Source organism: Panthera onca, chromosome C1, assembly GCF_046562875.1.
Source record: "Panthera onca isolate mPanOnc1 chromosome C1, mPanOnc1 haplotype 2, whole genome shotgun sequence".
Lineage (NCBI taxonomy): Eukaryota > Metazoa > Chordata > Mammalia > Carnivora > Felidae > Panthera > Panthera onca.
The window spans coordinates 143761746-143785874 of record NC_138346.1 but is presented as its reverse complement, the minus strand read 5'-3'; the positions used below and the strand labels follow the sequence as shown (position 1 = coordinate 143785874).

The window sequence follows — 24129 nt, the reverse complement described above, 5'->3', positions numbered from 1 at the left end:
TAAAATTCAGATATCATACAATCAATCAATACTAAGATAAAATAAAATAAAAAATAAAAATAAATAAAATTCAGATATTGAATTGCTGATGCCAAATTGTGATTTACCCATAAGAGGTTTGAAATAGGACTCTCATGTGAATTATAAATTCTTAAACTTGGCTCATAGTAGGTATAAAAAGCATACATATATTCATATACATATAAGTTCATAAGAAATATCTACTGGGAAGTACACATATTACATATTATATAATTGTATATGGATATAGATATATCCACTAGGAGCCAGGAATATCTCCAAAATATGCTGGAAATTTTGATAATTGAATGAATTCTTACGAAGTTTGGAAACTTAAAGAGAGAACAGTGGTAAAAGCCTATGTTTTGAAATTAGAAAGATACAGGCTTAGATGTTGGTTCTCCTACTTGCTGGCTGTGTGAACTTGGGCATACTGCTGACCCTGATTCCTTATCTGTAAAAGGGAAATAATAACATCTACCTTTTAGAATTTCTGTGAGAATTAAATGTAAAACAATGACAGGCTTTGCACACTTCCTGGCACATAGAATGTGCCAATACATTGTAACTGTTATTAGCACAGAGCTTTCCGATCATTTCTCTTGGCATCAATTCCTATAGAATAATCCTATTAAGGCTGAAGATATAGGTGATTAAGCTGAATCTGTAATGACACTCTGACATAACTTAGAATTACATATTTGAATAATCCTTAGGGTCAGTTTACTTAACACTTGTCTCTAGGGTACAGGAAAATGTTAGTTATTTGAGCTTTCTAAATTTAGTATTCCAAACCAACAAAAACTTAATACTTTTCCAAAAGAAATTTTGATAAGATTTTCTATTACTCACAACTGTTGACGAGTTACTTTTGCTTGTACTGACTTGATCATTCTCACCTCTAGATGGAAAGCAATATTCAAAGCTCTTTTGGTTGAAAGTGATAGAAATGACACTCAAATTAGCTTAAGAAAAAGGGAATGTATTGGCTCCAGCAACTGGAAAGTTGAAGGGTTGGTTTAGCTTCAGATGGTGGTAAATGTTGCCAGAGCTCTGGCTCCCTCCGTGTGTTGGCATCATTCTGCAGAGAGCTTCTTCCATGAAGCCTGGGGTTAGGACCATAAGCTGCAGGCTTATGTGGTTCTTTCAGCTTGACAGCACAGAGTAAAAGGAGCTCCTCTCTCTCCTGGCAGCTATAGACCGGAGAGAAACAAATCTTAGAGAAGATTCTTACTAGTTCAGAGTAGGTGGGGCACTGCGGTCATCTGACTGGGACCACATGGCCTGGGGAGAGGAGATTCCCAAAAGAAAATCAAGATCTGATTCCTGACAAAGGAGGATGGTAAAGCAAGAGATACCCACAGCAGATAGTCTGAATTGGATTGTCTGAAAACAAGGACCTGAGCAAGGCCATCATGGCATCTATTAAAATATACACTATTTCATGGAACCACATAAAAATGTTTCAAAGGGCATTGGGATGGGACATGCTTGACTCATGACTTAGCTTCATGCTAAGCTCCACATGTGGTAAACATCTGCAAAAAAAAAAAAAAAAAAAAGAACTTGTTATCCTCATGTGTTCTGTATCCTAAGCAGTATAGTATGTGTGTGATTACATGGAAAAAAAGGAAATTATTTTTCCATATTGCAAAAGCAAATAATACTATTAATAAATAATAATCACATACAATTAATGAAGAAGAAACAAAGGAAATATGCCTCCATATAAAAAAAGGACATTGGGATATTAATAAATAATAGTCTAAAATTTTGCGAACTTCAAAATAAGAACAAAAGAGTTACCATTCTATAACCGATTTACATAATACCAAAAATAAAACAAAAAGAAGACATTAGCATTACTTGCATTAGCAGATGACTGTTGAGTCCATTTTTCTAAGTGAAACAGTACAATTCTTTTTGCAAGGGAAAATAAGTTACTGTGAATGTAAAGTGCAAAAAGGAAAACTCTATTTTCTTCATTTAGCCCCATTGATGAAAATAACTTTTAAACTCCTGATTTCATTCCCCAGCATTTCAGTAAGCAAGTTCATAAAATACTGATGCCTTTCAAATTAGAAGATTCTTGCTGAGACCTCACTCTGCTCTACAAACATGATCTCATCTTTCAGCTTGGTTACATTCCAAATCCAGGAGTGAGGGCAAGTTTATGATCAGGGAGGAAAAAAGGAAAATATTTACATAAGCCCCATAATACAACTTTTCTAAAAATCAAAAAGAAATCCATGCTATATATATATAAACTCTCTGATACAATCCAAATAGGGAATAGTCACAGAATATGGGGAAGAGGTTTGAAAAAACAGCCACCCTTTGCAATGGAAACATGAAAAAGAATGAGATGAGCCATCTGAAGACACCCTCCCAAGAGTGACACACCCAAAATTTGATGCCTTATTATCAATCTAGTGCACAGTGTCTCCCTAAATCACCAACATATTACATTAAAAATCCCATATGGAAGGTATCACATCCAAACATCAACTTACTAATTAATATGTAATAAACTAGCATCCCAGAAATGAAATATCGCAATGAGGAAGCTTTTGCAACTCGTAAGCTGAACATCAAGACTTTTCTTTTCTTTTTTTTTTTTTTTTTTGGTTTATCTCCAGAGCCCTTTTGAAGGTCAATGGACACTGTACACCCTATCATACATGGTAAGTTACTAATATCACTTTATGAAAATCTAATTTTTCCTCAACTATTCTCAAAATACTTACTAAGTTAGGAATGCCTGGGTGGCTTAGTCGGTTAAACATCTGACTTTGGCTCAGGTCATGATCTCATGGCTCGTGAGTTTGAGCCCCGCGTTGGACTCTGCTGAGAGATCAGAGACTGGAGCCTGCTTCGGATTCTATGTGTCTTTCTCTCTCTGCCCCTCCCCTTCTTGTGCTCTCTCTCAAAAATAAATAAAAACTTAAAAAAAAACTATTTCCTAACTTCTATCCTGACAGTTTTGGTACCTTATCTGTACCATTTCAATTTACCTAAATAGGGTATAGTGTAACACCACCAGCCTTTAGTCATGATGTCTATACAACCAAATGTGAAAGGTAGACTGGACAGCTTATTCACTCAATACAATTAAGACAGATATTTATTCTACTCTGTATAATTCCATGTTAGATCTGTGTTTGAATTATGGAGTTTCTTTCCTTAACATTCTAATTTTATTGTAAACTCTTTCATTTTTGATTCAGATTTTTCAATCCATTTAGATTTGGATTAAGATTCACTCTGTTGTAGCTCCTTCTTTTCACTTACACATGTCCCTTAAAGTATGCCTTCGGGTCCGCCACTTTGTCTAGCATACAGCCACTTATGCCTAGGTGTTCAGATAGCATTCCTTAAGTGAATGACTAAAAGCCCCAAAAAGTTCCAAAAAAAGGGAAGATACTGTTCCCAACACGCATTTTTAGCCAGCATTTATGCTGCCAACCCCTATTTTGCTGAATGAGTATGAGGAAACCATTCTGTTCTTTCACTGGCGCCTTCAGGAAATGCTCAGGGCTCAAGCAGAGAACTACTGTTTTCTGTTACCTTCCATGTAAACCCACTGCAGACCCTCACCCCATCTGCCCCAACTTACAACAGCAAGTCAGCAAGTCTCCAGCTGAAGTTTCCTTTCTTTTTTGTTTCTTTCTTTCTTTAAGGGATATTATTTTTTTAAGAGAGAGAGAGAGCACAAGCAGGAGAGGGGCAGAGGGAGAGAGAGAATCCCAAGCAGGCTCCATGCGCAGTGCAGAGCCCACTTGGGGCTCGATGCTGTGACCTTGGGATGGATCACGACCTGAGCCCAAAGCAAGAGTCAGACGCTCAACCAACAGAGCTACCGGTACCCCAAAGTTTCCTTCCTTTAGGTCCCCTTGAGTTAGATCAGTGAATCCAAGGGGAAAGAGAGGGACAGCCCACTTCGGTGTGCATCCTACTAGGGACCTGGCTACTAGGGAAGAGGTTCTCTGATCATGTGGGATGTTGTCCTAGATTAAGCAGTGTTCCCTCATTTGCCCCTCCCCCTCACCACTTCCTTTTGGTGACATTCATTGAAAAAATAGGTTAGAAGTCTGGGCTCTAGCCCAACAACAATGTCAAGTTTGAGTCCTGGCTCTGCTAATTCTGTGACCACAGGCCACTGAATCTCTCTGAAGCTCAGTTTCCTCAGCCATAATTGGGGGTTAGTAATTATTGCCGTGAAGATGAAATGACACACTCCATGTAAAGTACCCAGCACAATAAGTGCTATTACATGTCAATTATCATTAGAACTTGTTGTCAGACATGAATTTAAATGTTGATTATTATCCCTACTTTGGATTCAAAAGGCAATCTAAATGTAAAGAGATGTATGGTTTTCACTCCGCTGTAGCCTGGCACAGAGGAAAGCTGAGGAACTATGTCCAAACTTCAGTCTTGTTACTTATTGTTTATTTATCTGTTCAGAAAAGTCTTCTCTTTTGTGAATTATGTCTGATAAGACCTGCCTCTCCATATATGTCAAGTACTGGTTCATAGCAAATACTTTATAAATGTCAGTTCTCACTCTCCAATCCAGAACAGATCGCTCTGGCAAGGTTCTAAATTGAAGATAAAGTGACTAATTAGATCAAGGGATAGCAAATAAAACAGCAAAATCTGTTACCAGCTCTGCCACTAGCTAGCTGAGTAATCTTAAACTTTTTGGCTCTCCTACAGAGAAAAGCAGAATTTTCTATGGAGATGTATATAGATTTAATCATAGAGAAAGCAATCACTTGTATATAGTAAACTATGAGCTAATGTGATGAACTTTCATACTTTTTTAAAATCAAGAAAAATAATATATCATGATATATTTATTCTATAGGTGTTCTTGGACTCAATCTATAATGATCTCAAGAGCATTTTGATAGCATGTTATTTATACTTAGATTAAGATGTGGTTAAATGTTAAGCATTTCACTTCCACCTACCAACATAAAAGCTACCCAAAACCATCTCTTTAGCTCACTTCTGTGTCCTCAACATGTTGAACTGTGCCTGGTATGTGGGAAGCCCTATAATACTTGCTCAATTAGTGAACAAAAGGATGATGGAAAACGGTTTTTTATGATATGCAGTCAGGGCTCCTATCTCAGATCACCTGATGTTTACAAGTTGTTGGGCAACTTCCCATTACTAAGCATTCTTTTCAACCCTTAAATGATAGATATGTTAGGCAAGAGGGTTCACGTCTCTGTAAAATCTGGTAACACAAGCAGGATCCAGTCAAGTACTAGGGTTTTTTTGTTTGTTTTGTATAGATTATAGTGCAATTTTAACAATAACAAGAAAAAAAATGAGGATCTGAGGCTTTAACTCTACAAGGTCAAAATCACTAATTAAAAAATAAACTTTTTTATTAAAAAAAAAGAGATTACCTTATTTCAATAAAATGTTTTGACCTCTATTTTTGCTAAAGCACCTTCTTGTTTGGGCATTGCAGTAAAACTATAAGTCAATTTTGAGACTGTTAACCCCAAAATTCTATTTTGTTTGAGATAAACTCTTTTTACAGATTCATCTCAAAGAGAAGACATCTTGTTTTTCTGTTCAGGCATCTACTGATAAGCAGCCAGCTGTTTATGCTCCAAACACTTCGAACACACCCTAAACAATGAGATCTGTGAAACTGGAATGAAGCTTTGAAAAATATGAATAACAACGACAATTATGACAAAAGATTAGCTGCAGTACTCAATATTTTCTCATGCACACTTATATATTTAAAACTAATAGTACTAGTTTAAGAGTACTAATATGTTTCGTACTCTACTAAAAACACTTGTTGCTTTAAATTTCAACTGCCCACCCAAAATATCAATTGAAACCAAAAAGTAAGCACTTTCATTTATTTATATTTCTACATCTACAAATACCCAGAAAACACAGCATCCATACAGCATTATTTTTTAGAGGAAAGAAATATGCTCACAGTGGAATGTCTCTGATGTTTATATTAAATGAATGTAGATACTAATCTCTCAAAGAATCTGAAGACTTCCTTTCCGTCCTAGACAAAGTAGAGTCCTCTGATTTAATATTTAGTTTGTTCATTAATCATCTTAGCTCTGCATTAAAAAAAAGCCCAATATGTTTTACAAAGCAAAACTGCTGACTCCTTGTTTACTTAAAATATGGTAGAAGCAAGCATGAACGAATCATAGAAAATACATTTTCGTCATCAAAATACAAAAGATTAAAAACATACTCTGTCTACATTAATAAAACTTTCAAAGGGATCGCAACCAATTCTGTCAGCCTCAGAAGTTCCTATTTTGGCAGTTAAAAGAGAAGAACATGAAATATTTTGTGAATTATTTTTCTTTGTGGATAATTAAACACAAGCCATGAGAAAACAAATGTACAGATGTACACCATATTTTCATCACTCTGAAGACTAGAGTCATTTATTTGGAGACTTAATATTCAAAAGAACTATGTTTGAGACATGTTACTCTTCTCCTAGATTAATGTTTTTTGGTAATTCTATCAAGTTTTGCCCCCGTGTTCTCCTTTTTATTTGAAGTAACTGAGTTTGTTTATCATCTTTATTCTTCTAGGGAAGCCAAACACACTGCCAAATAACCATGCATATGATTAAGGTGTGAGTGTCGGGTGAGGGTTGGCTCTGTATGCTGACAGGCATATCACAAAAGCAACACCATTTCTCCTGGGGCCTGAAAGAATGTAGAATGTGTCTTCTTCTGTTGGGTGTGGGAACTGATGTTCATAAGTGGACACTGATAAGTAACTATATGTACACTATATTCATATATGTACACTATACACACACACACACACACACACACACACAGACACCCTAAACGTATCTACACACAACTATCATAAGGACTAGGCAGAAACAGTATACAGCGCCATAAGGCTGAAAATAGGGGATTTGATGTAGTGGGAAGAGAGAGATGTCAGGATAGCTTCCCTAATAAAGTGGGTGTATTATTAGCTTCCCTAAAAAGTGAGAATATGGGGGAAAAGAAAGTATTCCAGACTCAGGGAGCAGTGAGGAGGGTGCCCGGGGAGCTGGAGAAATGTCAGTGCAACCGCATCTCACATGCAAAGCTGATAGGGATGGAAGAGGAGATGAACTCAGAAACACAGGCAGTTGTTAGATCAAGGAAAGCTTTATGGTTTTTTCTCCAAGGACACTGAAGGGTGAGAAGTGTGCTTGCATGCTGAAATCCTCACTCTGGCAGCAGAGCTCGCAGGAGGGTCTGGGACAGTGGGGCTAGGTGTGGGGCTCTCTCGTAGTGTTTCTGCTGTAGGAGAATCACAGGGGGCCTGCTGCTAAACTGAGGACGGGAGCAGCGGAGACAAGAGAAGGTAATATCAACTGGCCAGTAAATGTAACCATCACCTTGGAGAAAGTAGAAACTTCATCCCTTAAAATGCTGCAAATTCCATGCAATAGATTTTCTCTCATCATAGAGTAAAGCCATCTGCTGTGTCACTGGGGTTTCTTCCACTTTTCTTCTCATTCTGGAAAAGAGTCTGCCAGCTTAGATTCCATCAGCAGTACACCAGGGGGAGAGGGAAGGAAGTCTGACAGTGAGTTTCCAGGCTATGGCAGAGATGGGAGGAATCTGAGGGGGGCCATATATCTTTTGGGGGGCCACCACTCAATCCAATACATTCTCCATTACCCCTCACAGCCAATTCATCCATAAGTCCTGGAGAATGCATCTTCAATTTTTATCTCTCAGCCATCTCTCCTCATTGCTATGAAGATGCTATGCTCCACTGCTTTATTGCCATGACCCCCACTAAAGGTACTTTGTGTCTCTTGAGAATTTCTGCAATGGCTGCCTAGCAGCACTGGTCTCTGGCTTCTTCTACTCTTGGCCCCCTCCTCCAGAGTTCATTCCCTATAGAGCAGCTTTTTAAATATATAAATCAGACCATATCACTCACATGCTTAGAAACTTCCAAAGCACTTAGAACTCCCTTTGCACTTAGTACAAAATGTGGCATTATCCAGTGCCTGCTCCCATACCCAGCCATCCACCAGCCTCTCCTGCGAACAGGCCCAGCCATGTGGGCCTCCTTCTAACTGGCCAGAGAGGCTGCCTCTGGCTGCCCTGCGTAAGGTGTTCTCGGCTACCCTCTAACACAGCACCCTATCCGTGACCCCTTAGCATTTCTCCACTTGGAGTTCATTTACCAGTTTAGTCGCCATCTCTTGGCACTGCACCCCTCAGAGGTAGGAACCAAGCCCTTCCTATTCAGCACTATATATCCAGTGATTGGCTAAATACATGGTGGACGCCCAATACGTAATTTGTTAAACAAATGATTGAGCTGATTAATTAATGGTTCCTGTTGCTTATAGAACTAAGAACAAAACTTGCCTGGCATTCCAGGTCCCTGGCCTCTAGTCACCACCTACCACTTATGCTGCTCATGGGCCACTCTCAGTGGGAAGCCCCAGCTTCTACAGATTCTGTCTTATCTTCCCACTTTGATTCATGCCATTTTCTCCTTCAGGAATGTCTACTCCCTCCTTTTGCTTACTACATCTTCGTTGTTTTTCTAGACCATTTGAAATCTCTCCTCCTCCAGGAAGCCCTCTTGACATCACCTCCACCTATGTTATTCTCTCCCACCTCTGTTTTCTTCTGGCTACTTTGTGGCACAAACTGTTCTAAGTGATTCTCACCTTTGCCTCCAACTGGACTAAAAGGTATAAGAGTAACTCTCTGTTTTATGCTTCTTTGAATCGACATTATAGGAACTGAGACAATGCAATGCCCCAGAAACCAGCTGGGACTATTTTCTAGTCTCAGTTCTGTCCACAAGTAGCCATGTGACCCGGGGCACTTTACCTCACCTCTCAGTTTATTTTCTTTATGTGTAAAATAAGGGGTTAGACCATACTATGTAAAGCCTCCTTTAGCCCTAAAATGACAAAATTTTAATAATCAATCAATTTATTTAACAAATTTGCTTCAGAAGTGGCTATAGAGATTTAGTTATTATATAAGGAACTCAGAAGAGTGCCAGGAACTGAGAAAGCCCTCACTAAATGAGTTGCTGGTTACTTCATTTTTTTTTTTTTCCAGCAAGAAAATGAAGGCTTGGCGATTTAAATAAAGTAACCCAAGGTCAACAGCAGGTAATGACAAAGCCCAGGACCTCCAACTTAAAAAAAAAACAAGCTTTCCCATGACTCTGTGATAACAGTCACCTTACATACAGAGATTTTATAATTTAAGATTTTATTTATTTATTTTTAAATGTTTCTTTATTTATTTTTGAGAGAGAGAGAGTGCATTCAAGTAGGGGATGGGCAAAGAGAGGGGAAGAGAATCCCAAGCAGGCTCCATGCTGTCAGCACACAGCCTGACACGGGGCTCAATCTCAGGAACTGTGAGACCATGACCTGAGCCGAAATCAAGAGTCAGATACTTAACTGACTGAGCCAGGCGGCCCCAAAGATCTTATTATTTTTAAGTAATCTCTACACCCAACACAAGGCTCGAACTTAAAACCTTGAGATCAAGAATTGCATGCTCCGCTGACTGATCCAGCCAAGCGCCCCTACAGGGATTTTAGTTTATAAACCTTTCCATAATCATCTTATTTCACCTCCGTACCAACTCTGTGAGGCAGGTATTATTATATTATTTTTCACACAAGTGAAAGTTCAGTGAAGTTCAGGGGGGCTGAATCACTTGCTGAAGGTCTCACAACCAAGTGAGCAGGTAAACAAGGATCACACCCAAGACTTGAGCCTCCTAGCCTAAATTGTCTGTAATAGGTACAATTAATGAACATTGTCAAATCACGTTTCTGCCAATAAAAATGTAAGCTAAAAATATACCGACAGAAAACTTAGCAACTTAGAAAACTTAAGAACAATCATTGGATGAATTGAAGTGATAGCTTCTGCTATTCCACTCGAGTGGTCTTCCAGATCCATCCAGGGCTCAGTGCATGTGTGGTTCTCATTAATACTAATGTGAATCGCACACGCCAGCTCTTCACAGAAAACACACCCGAAAGCACTCAGCCATTTAAGAGACAGAAACTTCCAAGAGTCAGGCACAAGAAGTCATGTGACTAGGCACCCTGCTACCCACTGACTCTGTCTGCAGACATAGTGTGTAAGCTTCATAACTCAAACTATTTTTCCCCCTGAACATACTTTGAAGTTTGGGAAGATGCAAAAAGATGCATTTCAGGATCAATCCCAAGCCAAAAGGGGAGGTTGGAAAGCATTTATGGTTTGTTTACTTTTTTTTTTTTTTTTTAAGATTTTATTTTTAAGTAATCTCTACACCCCACACGGGGCTTGTGCTCACAACCCCGAGGACAAAGAGTCACATGCTCCACCAGCTGAGCCCCTGGTTTGTTTCCTTTTTAAAAGCTAAAATGGATTTATATTTTCAGACTCTTTCACCATGGGAAATTTAGACTGACTAGCCAATTTCCAGGAAGGTCATTTCCCTCAATTTGAGTGAAACTGTGGAAAGAGGCCTGGACTACAAGGCCCAGGACATGGGTTCTAGTTCTAGCTCCAGTTTTAGCTTCTTTACTTGGATAAATCCCTTAAACTCGAGCCTCAGTTTCCCTGCTTGAAAAAGAAAACAGATTAAAAATAAACAGAGCGGCACCTGAGCAGCTCAGTCGGTTAAACGTCTGACCGGCTCACGTCATGATCTCAGTTTGTGAGTTTGAGCTCCACATCCGGCTCTGTGCTGACAGCTCAGAGCCTGAAGCCTGCTTCGGATTCTGTGTCTCCCTCTCTCTGCCCCGCCCCTGCTCACCCTCTCCCTCTCTCTCTCTCTCTCAAAAATAAATATTAAAAATTAAAAATAAATAAATAAATACTAAACAGAAAAATATCTGTCGTGCCTACTTCACAGGGGCATCATGAGATATTGTTTGTGAAAGTATTTTGCCTACTATAAAGTATTCCTCAAATAATTAATTAATATTACTGCTCCCAAAAGGTGAACCTGAGGGGGGAAAAAAAAAAAAAAAAGCCTCCATTTGCAAAGTATATACGCATATCCTGCCACCTAGTGGCCACATGAAGTTATTTTTAATTTTGCTCCTGGTATTAAGATCAAATTAAAGATATAAACCTTGTTAATATTTTTAGAAACTTTGACCCAATCCACTCAACTTATCAAATCTCCCATCAACTTTTTCTGACTCTATGTTGTATCACCGATGGAGCAGAAAAAATAATCATCAGAAACATAATTACAAAACAGTAATCTATTTGAACTAAAATTTATAACCTGCCTAACACCACATTTTTTTCCATGTCAGATCTGGGTTTTTTTACCCCAGCATATAATCATTTAACATGAGAGTAGTTATCAGGTGCTGCCTTGTGCCAGGGCTACAGCAGGCAATGAAACAAAGTTCCTGCTTTTAAGCGAGCTTACATCATAGTGGCAGAGGCAATCAACGGATAAATATAAAATATGTTAGTTGATAACGAGTTGTATGAGAAGAAACAGAATAGGGGGAATAGAGAGTGACTGGCAAGGCAGTACACGTTCCACTTCAGATACCATTATCAGGAAAAGCCTCTCAGGTTTTCTTCAGGAAACCTAAAGTGAGTGGGGGCACCTGGGTGGCTCAGTCGATTAAGTGTTCAACTCTTGATTTTGACTCTGGTCATGATCTCATGGTTCACGGGATCGAGTCTGGCTTCAGGCTCTGCGCTGACAGCATGGAGCCTGCTTGGGATTATCTCTCTCTCTCTCTCTCTCTCTCTCTGCTCCTCCCCTGCTCGTGCTCACACTCTCAAAATAAATAAAATAAACATAAAAAAAAAAAAAAGGAAACCTAAAGGAAGTGAAGGAGAAAAATGCTAAAATTTGGGAGGCAAGAGTATTTGACTCCGAGGGAACAGAAGGTACAAAATCCTGAAAATGGTGTAAGTTTGACATGACTGAAGAACAGCAAGATCAGTGGAGCAGAGAATAAGGGGGTGGTAGGGATGCCAGGTTGGTAGAGGCCATGGTTAGAAAGTCACATTTGGCATTGGCATCCCTGAGTCCAATAGGAAGGCATTGGAGGGTTATGAGTAGTGGAATGACCTAATCATTCTGAATAACCCTCTGACAAACAAAATAAAATACCAAATAACCTGACAGACAAGTTTAATGGAATGCTTGGGGAGAAACGGTTCCCGTAAGAACATAAATTTCTCAAAACGTTTATACAAGCAGCTCTTTTAAGGGAACTCACAGGGAGGGTGATACAAGAAGAATGCATAACATCTTTACACTGAAATAAGTGAAGTCAGAAAAGCCAGAGTTATTTTTACTCATGATTGCCTCAAAAAAAAAAAACAAAAAAACACACCAAACTTTCGTAACAATTGTGCATAAATGCTGAAGACACTCTTCAACGCAGAAAGTAAATATTTACTGAATGTCCACTACAGGTAGGTGACCTGGCAAGTTCAGTTTGGATCACACAAGACAGGACCCTAACCTTAAAAGCACTCAGAAGACATCTAAGGAGATAAAAGGCATGCACATAAAAGACAACACAAAGCAATGTATAAATGCTGAAGGGGAGCTGGTGCCAAGGCCACAGTTCATGGGAGAAAGGGCTTTGTGAGCTGCAGGAACTGAGGCAGGGAACACGGTGGGGGCAGGGTCTAGGAGAGGTGGCCTGGGTCTAGGACAGAACCCAAAAAAGTCAAGAAGCTGTGCCTGGAATTAGAGACTCACAAAATTTTAGAACTGGAAGAAACTCATCACAAGAAAAAAAAAAATCTGTGTCTATGTATGGTAACGGTTGTTAACTAGACTTATTGTGGTGATCATTTCGCAATAGAGAGATGATACTCTACTTACAATGGTTTGATTTACAGTTTTTCAATGGTGTAAAGGTGCTATGCATCCAGTAGAAAGCACACTTTGAATTTTGAATTGTGATCTTTTCCCAGGCTATCGATATGCAGTACAATGCTCTCTCGTGATGCTGGGCAGGGAGCCGAAGCTCCCACTCAGCCACACAATCACAAGGGTACAAAGCCAATACACCTACAACTACACTGTACCCATACAACTATCCGGGCTTTCACTTTTAGTACAGTATTCAATCAGTTACATAAGATATTTAACACTTATAAGGGTGCCTGGGGGGCTCAGTCAGTTAAGCGTCTGACTCAATTTTAGCTCAGGTCACGATCTTATGGTTAATGAGATCGAGTCTCTCGGCCGGCTCCATGCAGACAGTGTGGAGCTTGCTTGGGATTCTCTCTTTCCCTCTCCTTCTGCCCCCACCCCACTTGTGCACTGCTCTCTCTCTCAAAATAAATAAACTTTAAAAAACAGATATTTCGGGTGCCTGGGTGGCTCAGTCTGTTGACCGACCGACTTTGGCTCAGGTCATGATCTCAGGGTGCATGAGTTCAAGCCCCACATTGGGCTCTCTGCTGACAGCTCAGAGCCCGGAGACTGCTTTGGATTATGTGTCCCCATCTCTCTCTGCCCCTCCCCCATTCATGCACGCACGCTCTCTCTAATATAAAAAAAATTTCTTTTTTTTTATAGGAGGAAAGTGAGCTGAGAGCCAAATCTTATTCGTCCCAGAGAAGGACAAGAATCAAGGCTAACTTGGGTGCACTTTCCTCTCCCTTTTCTTTTCACTTCTCCACTCTTCCATTATCTTCATTCATTAAACAATGTTGAACTCATGCCAAGCAGACAGTGTTAGTCACTACAAGAGATGCAAAAAATGAAAGGGACATTGGGTCACATTAGGTCTTGCTCTGAGTCTGATGGTGAGGAGAGAATGTGTATGGCAAATATCTTAAACATAAAGAAGAGAGTAAGGACTTTGACAGAGCACTAAATGTTTAATGTACTAGTTGTGGAAGGTATATTCTATAAATGGAGGACCTTTCTCTTTGTCTATGGGCTGCTCCCTGGTCCTTGGCAACATTAAATGAATGAATGAATGGGAAATAAAACTGGAAAAGTAGGTGAAAACCTGAAGAGCCTTGGATGACAAGCTAAATTTTTGCTATTTTTGCTTATTTAAAGACTGTCAGGTGCATAGAATTGGATTGAGAATAATCCTTGTTTCATGACATACTCTCATCATTGGATCATCCTTTATTAAATAATAAACTAACTAGTTAGTTTTAACAAGGCAAATAAACATCCATGAACCCAGCCCCAACATAAAACCTACCACTTAACTTTGTCTATCTGTGCACACCCTTCTTCCTATCCCCTACCTCACCCTCCAGGGGGAATCCTGCTCCTCAATCTTGTCTCCATAATTGCCTTTCTTTTCTCGCTCTTTCTTTTTTAATTTTTTTTTTAATGTTTATTTTTGAGACAGGGAGAGACAGAGTATGACCGGAAAAGGGGCAGAGAGAGAGGGAGACACAGAATCTGAAGCAGGCTCCAGGCTCTGAGCTGTCAGCACAGAGCCCAGCATGGTGCCTGAACCCACGAACTGTGAGATCATAACCTGAGCTGAAGTCAGACGCTCAACTGACTGAGCCACCCAGGCATCCCCTTCTTTCTTTTTGAGAGAGAGAGAGAGAGAGAGAGAGAGAGAGAGAGAGAGAGACAGCGTGCACAGGGGTGGGGCAGAGGGAGAGGGAGAGAGAGAATCTTAAGTAGTCTCCATCCCCAACACGGAGCTGACAGGGGCTCGATTTCTTGAACCGTGAGATCAGGACCTGAGCTGAAATCAAGAGTCGGACACTTAACCAACTGGGCCACCCAGGCGCCCCCTCCTTACTTTTCTTTTTAATAGGTTTGTTTTAACAGATAGATGATAAATATTTCCTAAAAGTACTTTTTAGTTGTTTATTATTTTCTTCAAAGAGTACCATGTCATAAGCTTTTGGGACATATATTTTTTCACTGAATCTGTTGTATGATATGCCAGTATGTATATATGCCAGTTTATTCATTCACACTCCTGTCAGCAGATGAGTTATTCCCTGGTGTCTGCTATTCTATTGTTAACTGTACTGTTAGGAACATTCTCTACATGTTTCTTGATGTAGATGGGCTGGAGTTTCTTTTGGGGATATATCTAAGAGTGCAATTGCTGGGTTGTAGAGTATGTGAAATTTCAATTTTAGAAAATATGGGGCGCCCGGGTGGCTCAGTCGGTTGTGTCTGACTTCGGCTCAGGTCATGATCTCATGATTTGTGGTTTGAGCCCCACGTCAGGCTCTGTGCTGACAGCTCAGAGCTGGGAGCCTGCTTCCAGTTCTGTGTCTCCCTCTCTCTCTGGCCCTTCCCTGCTCATGCTCTCACTCTCTCTCTCAAAAATAAACAAACATTAAAAAAAATACAAAAAAAAAAAAAAAGAAAGAAAAGAACGCCAAACTTTCTGAAAGTGTTTGCATCAATATGCTCTCTTCAGACTCATTTTAACTTCTTAAAAAATGTTGTTTAACGTTTTTATTTATTTTTGAGACAGAGAGAGACAGAGCATGAGCAGGGGAGGGGCAGAGAGAGGGAGACACAGTATCCAAAGCAGGCTCCAGGCTATTAGGACAGAGCCCGACGCAGGGCTCGAACTCACGGACTGTGAGATCATGACCCGAGCTGAAATTGGACGCTTAACCGACTGAGCCACCCAGGCACCCCAGATTCATTTTAACTTAATCACCTCTTTTAAGGCTCTATCTAAATACAGTCACATTATGAGGTACTGAGGGTTAGGACATCAACATACAAATTTTGCAGGGTAAGGGGGTTACACAATTCAGCCTATAACACCTTCTATTCCTTATTTACTAAGAGTTGATATATGAATGGAAATTGAATTATATCAAATGCTTTTTTTTTTGCATCTATTGATAAGATCGTGTTGTTTTCCTTCTTTAATCTGTTAATGTGATTATTTTCACTTGTGCTAATTTTAATATACATTTATTATAAGTCGGTATACTATATTCAAACTTATTTTTCACTCTTCTTTCAGGTTTACCCCCTTTATCCTATGAAGGGTAGCAAAATATACCACCCTAAAATATACCCCTTTGGTACACTGATTATTTTGATTGTATGTACTTGGAAACAGCAAATTCAGGGAAAAGTTTTCTCTGAACTAATATGTGCCTAAAGACAGATCCTCTAATAGGAATTCACTTGTCACAAATCCCCTCCCCAGGAGTTTCATCAACCAGGGAGGATTGACCCTTGTCACAGGAGATGAGAAGCCAACACCAAACCCTAACAACCTTTGTCACAAGCTGTCATACCTCAGATCTGTTCTTCCAAGGGCTCATTCACCTCTCCTAAAAATCAGTTATTTTTCCCTAATGGGCCTATGTTTCCCCCTCCTCTTTTCTTGTTAAGATGAAATTTAAGTCTAAACTCTAAGCCACTTCAGAGTTACTCATTTTTCCCTGGGTATCTTTCATAAATACATGAGGCATATACGCTAATAAACTTCTGTTTTTGTTAACCTTTCATTACAAGGGTCTCAACTAGGAACCCAGGGAGGTACAGAGAAAATTATTTTTCCTCCCCTATATCTATAATCAGCACAAAGCAAGAAAAAGTTTTTCCAATTTGTGTCAAGTAAAAGCCTACTCCTGAATTTGGTAATCTTTAAAAAAATTTTTTTTACATAAAGTTTGCAATCTTGTAAAAAAAATTTTTTTAAGCAGAAATTTAAATCCACGGACATTTCAGCTCCTTTCTAATGGGTTTTAAAAATGGGGTGCAATGAGCACAAGCCCAAGACTTGATCCATGAAAATAATATAATAATAATTTTACTTATTATTGTTGGTATTTGTTGTGGATTAAATTGTATTCCCAAAAAAGTATATGCAAGTCCTAACCTCCCTATCCCCATATCTGTAAATGTCATCTTATTTGGAAATAAGGTGTTTGCAGACATAATTGAGATGTAAGATGAACTGTCCACAAGATAAGGAATGCCAAGGATTGTTGGCAAACCAGAAGCTAAGAGAAAGGCATGGATAGATTCTCCCCTGCAGCATGTCCCTGCCAACATCAGGATCTCAGACTTCAACCCTCCAGAATTATGGGAGAATATATTTCTGTTGTCTCCCATCATCCAGCCCGTGGTACTTTGTATTTGCAAACAAATACAGTATCTCTTAAGTCCAGTAAGCATCCAACTTCGGCTCAGGTCATGATCTCACAGCTCCTGAGTTCGAGCCTCACGTGGGACTCTGTGCTGACAGCTCGGACCCTGGAGCCTGCTTCAAATTCTGTGTCTCCCTCTCCCTCTGCCTCTTCCCCACTCATGTTCTGTCTCTCTCTCTCTCTCAAAAATAAACATTAAAGAAAATTAAAAAAAATAAAAAGAATAACTGTCTTTACTAAAGAGAGTAAATGCCTCTCTAAATCACAAGATTCCCAGTTTACTCTGAAATTCATTCCCAGCTAGTTATATAAAACTTTGTCATGGGGCGCCTGGGTGGCTCAGTTGGTTAAGCGGCCGACTTCGGCTCAGGTCATGATCTCTTGGTCCGTGAGTTCAAGTCCCGCGTCGGGCTCTGTGCTGACAGCTCGGAGCCTGGAGCCTGTTTCAGATTCTGTGTCTCCCTCTCTGTGACCCTCCCCCATTCATGCTCAGTCTCTCTCTGTCTCAAAAATAAATAAACGTTAAAAAAAAAAAAAAACAACTTTGTCAGATAAATGTCACATAAATAGCCTTAAAAATCAAGCAGGGAAGAGGAAAATATCTTAGTGATAGACCCAAAGCCTAAAATTAATCTTTTGAGTTCTTTAACCTATTGGTTATGTATTTTATAAGGTCTACCTTCTTAGAAAGTACGATTGCTTTGTCTTTTACTTCTGAGATTGTATCTTATATACTTGTCCACTTTAAACAAATTATGTACAATTGTTAGGCAAGTACCAATTATGGCAAGACATTAGTTAAAATTAAAGCACTTCTTTTGATTATTGTGCATAAAAAACATTCATTCTGCTTTTGTGTGTGTGTCTATTTCTTCCCGGTACTTTATTATGAATTTTTTCAAACAAATAGCAAAGATGAAATAAATTTAAGTGAGTACCAGTATGTCACTCTCTACCATTTTACCATTAACATTTTTGTACACTTGTTTTATCACCTATCCATTCCTCTGTTGATCCATTAATCCATCTAATTTTCTGATGCATTTCCAAGTAAATTTGAGAAATCAGTACATTTCCCCCTACATACTTCAACGTGTGTATAATTGACTAGTGTCAAATATTTTTCAGTTTAATTTCTTTTGACGTAAAATGTACATACAATAAAATGTTCAGATCTTAAGTGAACATTCAGAGTTTTGACAAGTAATATGCCTGTGTCACCCTAAACTCTATCAAAATATAGAATATTAACATTACCTAAGAAGGTTTCCTCATACCCCTCCTGGTCATTTCCCACCCCCCCCCCCACCCCCACCCCTCCCAAGCCACTACTTTTCTGATTGTTTTTCGTCCTTTTGCCTGTTCTAGAACCTCATTCATCATTCTTATTTTATTTTATTTTATTTTATTTTATTTTATGTATTTATTTTACCAGGAACCAAATACAGAGGTATTTTAATTTCATTGGATTTTATCTTATGTAAGTATTTATTTTACCAGGAACCAAATACAGAGGTAATTTAATTTCACTGGATTTATGATGCTTTGTTTGGACTCTCTCTTAAGAAAAGTTGAAGTGGGTACGTTAATCATCATCCTTTTTTTTTTTTTTAATTTTTAATGCTTATTTTTTGAAGGAGAGAGAGAGAGACAGAGTGTGAGCAGGGGAGGGGCAGAGAGAGAGGGAAACACAGAATCTGAAGCAGGCTCCAGGCTCTGAGCTGTCAGCACAGAGCCCACAATGAGGCTCGAACTCACTGAGCTGTGAGATCATGACCTGAGCTAAAGTCAGATGCTTAACCAACTGAGCCGCCCAGGTGCCCCATCATTATTCTGCTTTTAAAATGGACTTTGCTTGGATAAAAATGTGTGCATCAGTAGGAAGGTAGACAGTCAAATCACTGTATGTAAATTTTTTTTATTACACAAGCCATTTGTTAACTTCCACATCTAACAGGAAGGATAAAACTTAGAAGAGAATCTTTCATTCACAAAACTGTGGCAAATTTTGTATTTTTATTATTTTTTTAAATTTTGTTTATTCATTTGTTTTTTGAAACGGGGGGGGGGGGGTTGCGGTGCAGAGGGACAGAATCCGAAGCAGGTTCCAGGCTCCAAGCTAACAGCACAGAGCCCGACGCGGGGCTCTGACTCACAAATGGTGAGATCATGACCTGACATGAAGTCAGATGCTTAACCAACTGAGCCACCCAAGTACCCCAAATTTTGTAATTTTAAAATGAGATTGTGATATAATAAAAATTAAATATTTGTTCTTTGTTCCAGTTCCTGGCATAGAGGTCCTAAAACCCTTGAAATCTGTAGAGCGATGAGTAACTTTTCTATGGTAACAAGATGATTCAAGGTGGGAGCCCCTAGCTAGTTCCAGGATTGGGGGCTAGCTGTCAAATAAACCACTGGGTAACCAGAGAGTTCGAACTTTTAGCCCCACTTCCCTGGTCTTCAGGGAGGGGAAAGGAGTCAGGAGACTGAATTCAATTACTAATGGCCAATAATTTAATCAGTTGTGCCTGTGTGACGAAACCTAGATAAAAGCCCCTAGATGATGGGGTCTGGGAGCTTCCAGCCTGGTAAGCACGATGATGGGCCCAGAGGGCGGCCTGTTCAAGACAGCATGGAAAGTCTGTGCACACACACTCACCTCTCCCACCAATACCTCACCCTATGCAACCCTGCAGTTTGGCTCTTCCTGAGTTGTATTCTTTATAACGAGCTGGTAAGTATAATAAATAAGGTGTTTTTTTCTGTGCTAAGTCATTCTAGGGAATTATCAAACTTGAGGTGGGGCAAGGGGCTTCATGGAAACCCCTAAATTTTAGTCTGCTGGGCAGAAGTGTGATTACCCAGGCTTTCTACATGTTCACTATTAACAATGGCTTAAATTTCTGCTTCTCAGTTATGTTTTAATAGGAATATGGCCCATGACCACTAACTATGTATTTGGTGCTACCTTCTCCTTATAAACGCTAGTGTCAGAGAATTATATAAATAAGTGAGGTGCTAAAGCTCCTGTTGAGAGATTAAGAGATCAACATAGTAGAAAAATAAAGTTGAAGGTTTAATTGGGATTGTGCTTTTCTGTTACTCAATTAGTCCAGTAAGTAGACCAACTTTGATGACAGTTTGGAACCATGTAAAAGCAGCTCAGAAATGTGGAAGCTCTTCTCAAGCTCATGCCACTGTGGGTCATTATGTATCATCTTTCCTGAGGCTCAAAACAGATTCTGGAGTCATTTGAGAGATGTCTCTCAACCCTTTGTTTTTTTGTTCCAATTGAAAATCTCTTTCCTGATGCTGCTCATCAGGTTTTCAAATGACTGCTGCCATTTCCATATTTTGGTCACATTATGTATTTTATTCTGATTTGCTTGCAAGCCCTTCATGTTGAGGTATTTCAAGGATTTATCAAGGAAGAATTTGGCGTAGTTATAACATATGCCAACCTAGGAATGCTGCTTTTTTTCTTTAATATTAACTAATCTCTACACCCACTGTGGGGCTTGAACTTATAACCCCGAGATCAAGAGTTGCATGCTCTCCTGAGTCAGCAGGCACCCCTAGGAATGCTGCTTTTTATACAAGGGTCATTTCTTTTGCTAGATATTAGCAACCTAAACTTCTATTCTTCGTACTCATTCATTTTAAGTGTTGAAGTAAATGTTAAGTTTCTCTGGCAACATACACAATCCTGTTTTCTTCAACATTTTTTATTTATTTTTGGGACAGAGAGAGACAGAGCATGAACGGGGGAGGGGCAGAGAGAGAGGGAGACACAGAATCGGAAACAGGCTCCAGGCTCCGAGCCATCAGCCCAGAGCCTGACGCGGGGCTCGAACTCACGGACCGCGAGATCGTGACCTGGCTGAAGTCGGAGGCTTAACCGACTGCGCCACCCAGGCGCCCCCACAATCCTGTTTTCTTATTGCAATTCTGATTTGTCTTTTTCTTGCATATTACTGGTGTGGATTATAGTTAATGTCTTCAACTTTATTAAGTTCTTAGACATCTTCTTAATACTGCTTCATCTCCTCTATTCACTTGTTTAGACCCATAGATTATTCAGTAAGAGATCCTGCTGCATTGCCATGACCTCTCAATATCTTAACAAGAGCTTTTAGCACCAGCAAGTATCTTCTTTATTTGGACAGTTCATTTTGGCCTCAATCCTTTGCAGCCATCTGCTGTGGCAGTTGGGGCTCAAAGGTGCCAGAGGGACCCACAGCCCCAGCAGAGACATTCCACACACCTGAAGAGTTTCCTCAGTGGTGGAGCTAACAGGGCTTCTGTCCCCTGCTCCATATCTGCTTTTTAATCAAACAAAAAAAGAAAGTAAACTATTGTAATATTTAATATACACAATGACACAGGTACCTAGACTAAGGAATGTAGGTAGACATTTGTTGTATTCATGGATGCCCAGCATTTTTTTATTAGCCTTTCCACATGGGTAGAAATTCCCACATTATGAGGCCATTAGCCTCGCTTGAACACACAGCAGGTGCAGTGGCTCAGCCAGTTAGTGATACCATCAGACTTCGATTCATTGATTCAGGAGTAAGTAAGAAAGGAAATTAATTGGGCTCTGAAAGGAATGTCTATCCTTGATGGCACAGTTGATGGCAGAGGCATCCAACTTTGGGGGGGGGGGGTGGGTAGCGAGGACTGTAAGGTCAAGTTCCTGATGCAGAGAGGTCACCGTGAAAGACAGAAGGAGCAACTTGAGTAAAGTTTAGTGGGGCAGTTGATAGCAGCAATTTTCATTTAAGGCTAGTTCCACAGCAGGTGTGGAGTATTCCTGAAGTTTAGCTTTGAGTCTAGACTTCTCAACAATTTTGTGAGCTCCCTAATATCTGGTCCTTTTCCTGCTTAAATTAGCTAAGGTAGACTCTGTTCTTCGCAATTAGAAACTCTGATACAGCGAGATATTGGAAGTGTAAGTGGGAGCTAATAGTCGCAACCTTACTCAATAGTGAGTATTAATAGGAATAAAATCGTTCATTTTCAGCACACTGTAGTTGCAATTTTCATGGCTCTGCTTAAGAGTCACATAGGATATTATGTGGCATAATAAAATATAGGTATTTAATTTTGTTCCCCAATGCTGGCACAGAGCTCCTAAACCCCTTGGAATCTCCGGATAGAAGCATGGGAGTGCCTTTGTTATTCAACACAAACCCTTTGTGACCACACCCGAGTTTGTGCCAACAAGGTGGCTCCGCGTGAGGCCCCTAGATTGCTTCAAAATGTGAGCTGGTCACCAGAAAGACCATTGATTAGAAGGTTGGAACTTGCAGCCCCATCCCCGACCTCCAAGTAGGGACCAGAGATTGAATTCCGTAAAAACTCTTAAACAAGAAGGTACAGGGAACTTCCCTGTCAGTCAACACACACTGAAGGGTCTGAAGGTTGGCTGCCAAGGAGAGGGTATGGAAGTTCCACACAGGCTCCCCTCACCTCCACCCCTTATCTTGCTCTGTGCATGTCTTCCATTTGGCTGTTCCTGAGTTGTATCCTTCATAATAAACCTCTAAATGTAAGAAAAGTATTTTTCTGAGTTTTGTGAGGCATTCTAGCAAATTATGCATTTAAGGAGGGGTCATGGGAACCCCACGGGCAGAAGTGTGGATGGCCTGGGTACCCCGTTTGTGAGTGGCATCTAAAGTATGGGCAGTCGTAAGGGACTGAGCCCTTAACCTGCTGGGTTTGTGCTAACTCCTGACAGTGTCAGAATTGAATTAAATTACTAGAAACCCTGTTGTTGTTGGAGAACTGGTTGTTGGTGTCAGAAAAATCACACATTATACAGTTTGACTTTAAAAGGTTTCTGCAAATAAGACACAAACTGAAAATAATAATAAACAGAAGCAGTGTTATAACAGAAGTATTAACAAACAGCAGTGTTAATAGACAGAAGTATATTATGAGTTTTCCAGGTAAAAACTGTGGCACTTGATTAGATATAACAAGTAGTTATAGAATGAAGAAGAAAATATCTGCTTTTTAAACACTCATGCTATGGAAAGAATATTTTGAAAGTTGATCTATAAAATTATCTCCATTGTTTGGCAATTTTGTTCCCCAAAATGATGTAACTGTTACCTCTAAAGTCTTGCCTGGACAGTAAAAAGACTTGGAGATGTAATTTATGGTTTGTTTAAAAACTTCAACAGGTTTTGAAACTATTTGCTAAAAATACTAAAAATGCAAAATCTCCTGGTTCACAAAAACATTGGTTAACATCAGGAAAGAAAGAAATTTACTAGCCAGGTCTTAAAAACTGAGAAATTTGTGTAATGAATTATAAAAATGAGTATCAAGACTTATTAAGTACATGGTGCCTGGGTGGCTCGGTCATTAAGCATCTGACTTCGGCTCAGGTCAGGATCTCACTGTTCGTGAGTTCAAGTCCCACATTGGGTGACCCCGAGCCCTGCTTCAGGTGAGCCCCGCTTCTTTCTCTCTCTGCCCCTCACTCATTTGCATCCTCTCTCTCTCTCTCTCTCTCTCTCTCTCTCTCTCTTTTAAAAAAAAAAAAAGACTTACTAAGTACGGGCAACAGTGTATTTCCATTTGAATCTTTATCAGATAGAATTGTTATTAAAACCAATACCAAAATAAACTGAACTAGATCTTTAAATCTGAGACTGAAACCATAAAACTCATTAAAAAAAAAAAAACAAAAAAAAACAAAAAAACAGAGGCAGGGGCCCCTGGGTGGCTTAGTGGTTAAGTGTCCAACTTTGGCTCAGGTCATGATCTCACAGTTTGTGAGTTTGAGCCCCGCATCAGGCTCTGTGCTGACAGCTCAGAGCCTGGAGTCTGCTTCACATTCTGTGTCTCCCTCTCTCTCTGCCCCTCACCTGCTCACACTCTCTCTCTCTCTCAAAAATAAATAAACATTAAAACAAAAAAAAAAACAAAAAACAAAGGCAGTCATCTCTTTGACAGTGCCTTTGCAA

At 39.6% G+C, this 24129-nt stretch overlaps 1 long non-coding RNA gene across 1 annotated transcript in view; it reads right to left on the bottom strand.

Annotated features, from left to right (window-relative positions):
* Positions 1–982: 982 nt before the first annotated feature.
* The window catches only part of LOC132671328 (uncharacterized), a 34053-nt gene continuing 10906 nt past the window's right edge, over positions 983–24129 (bottom strand). Inside the window, exon 2 of the long non-coding RNA XR_009607053.2 lies at positions 983–1214. This is a non-coding gene — a long non-coding RNA (uncharacterized LOC132671328). The remainder of the gene's footprint in view (positions 1215–24129) is intronic.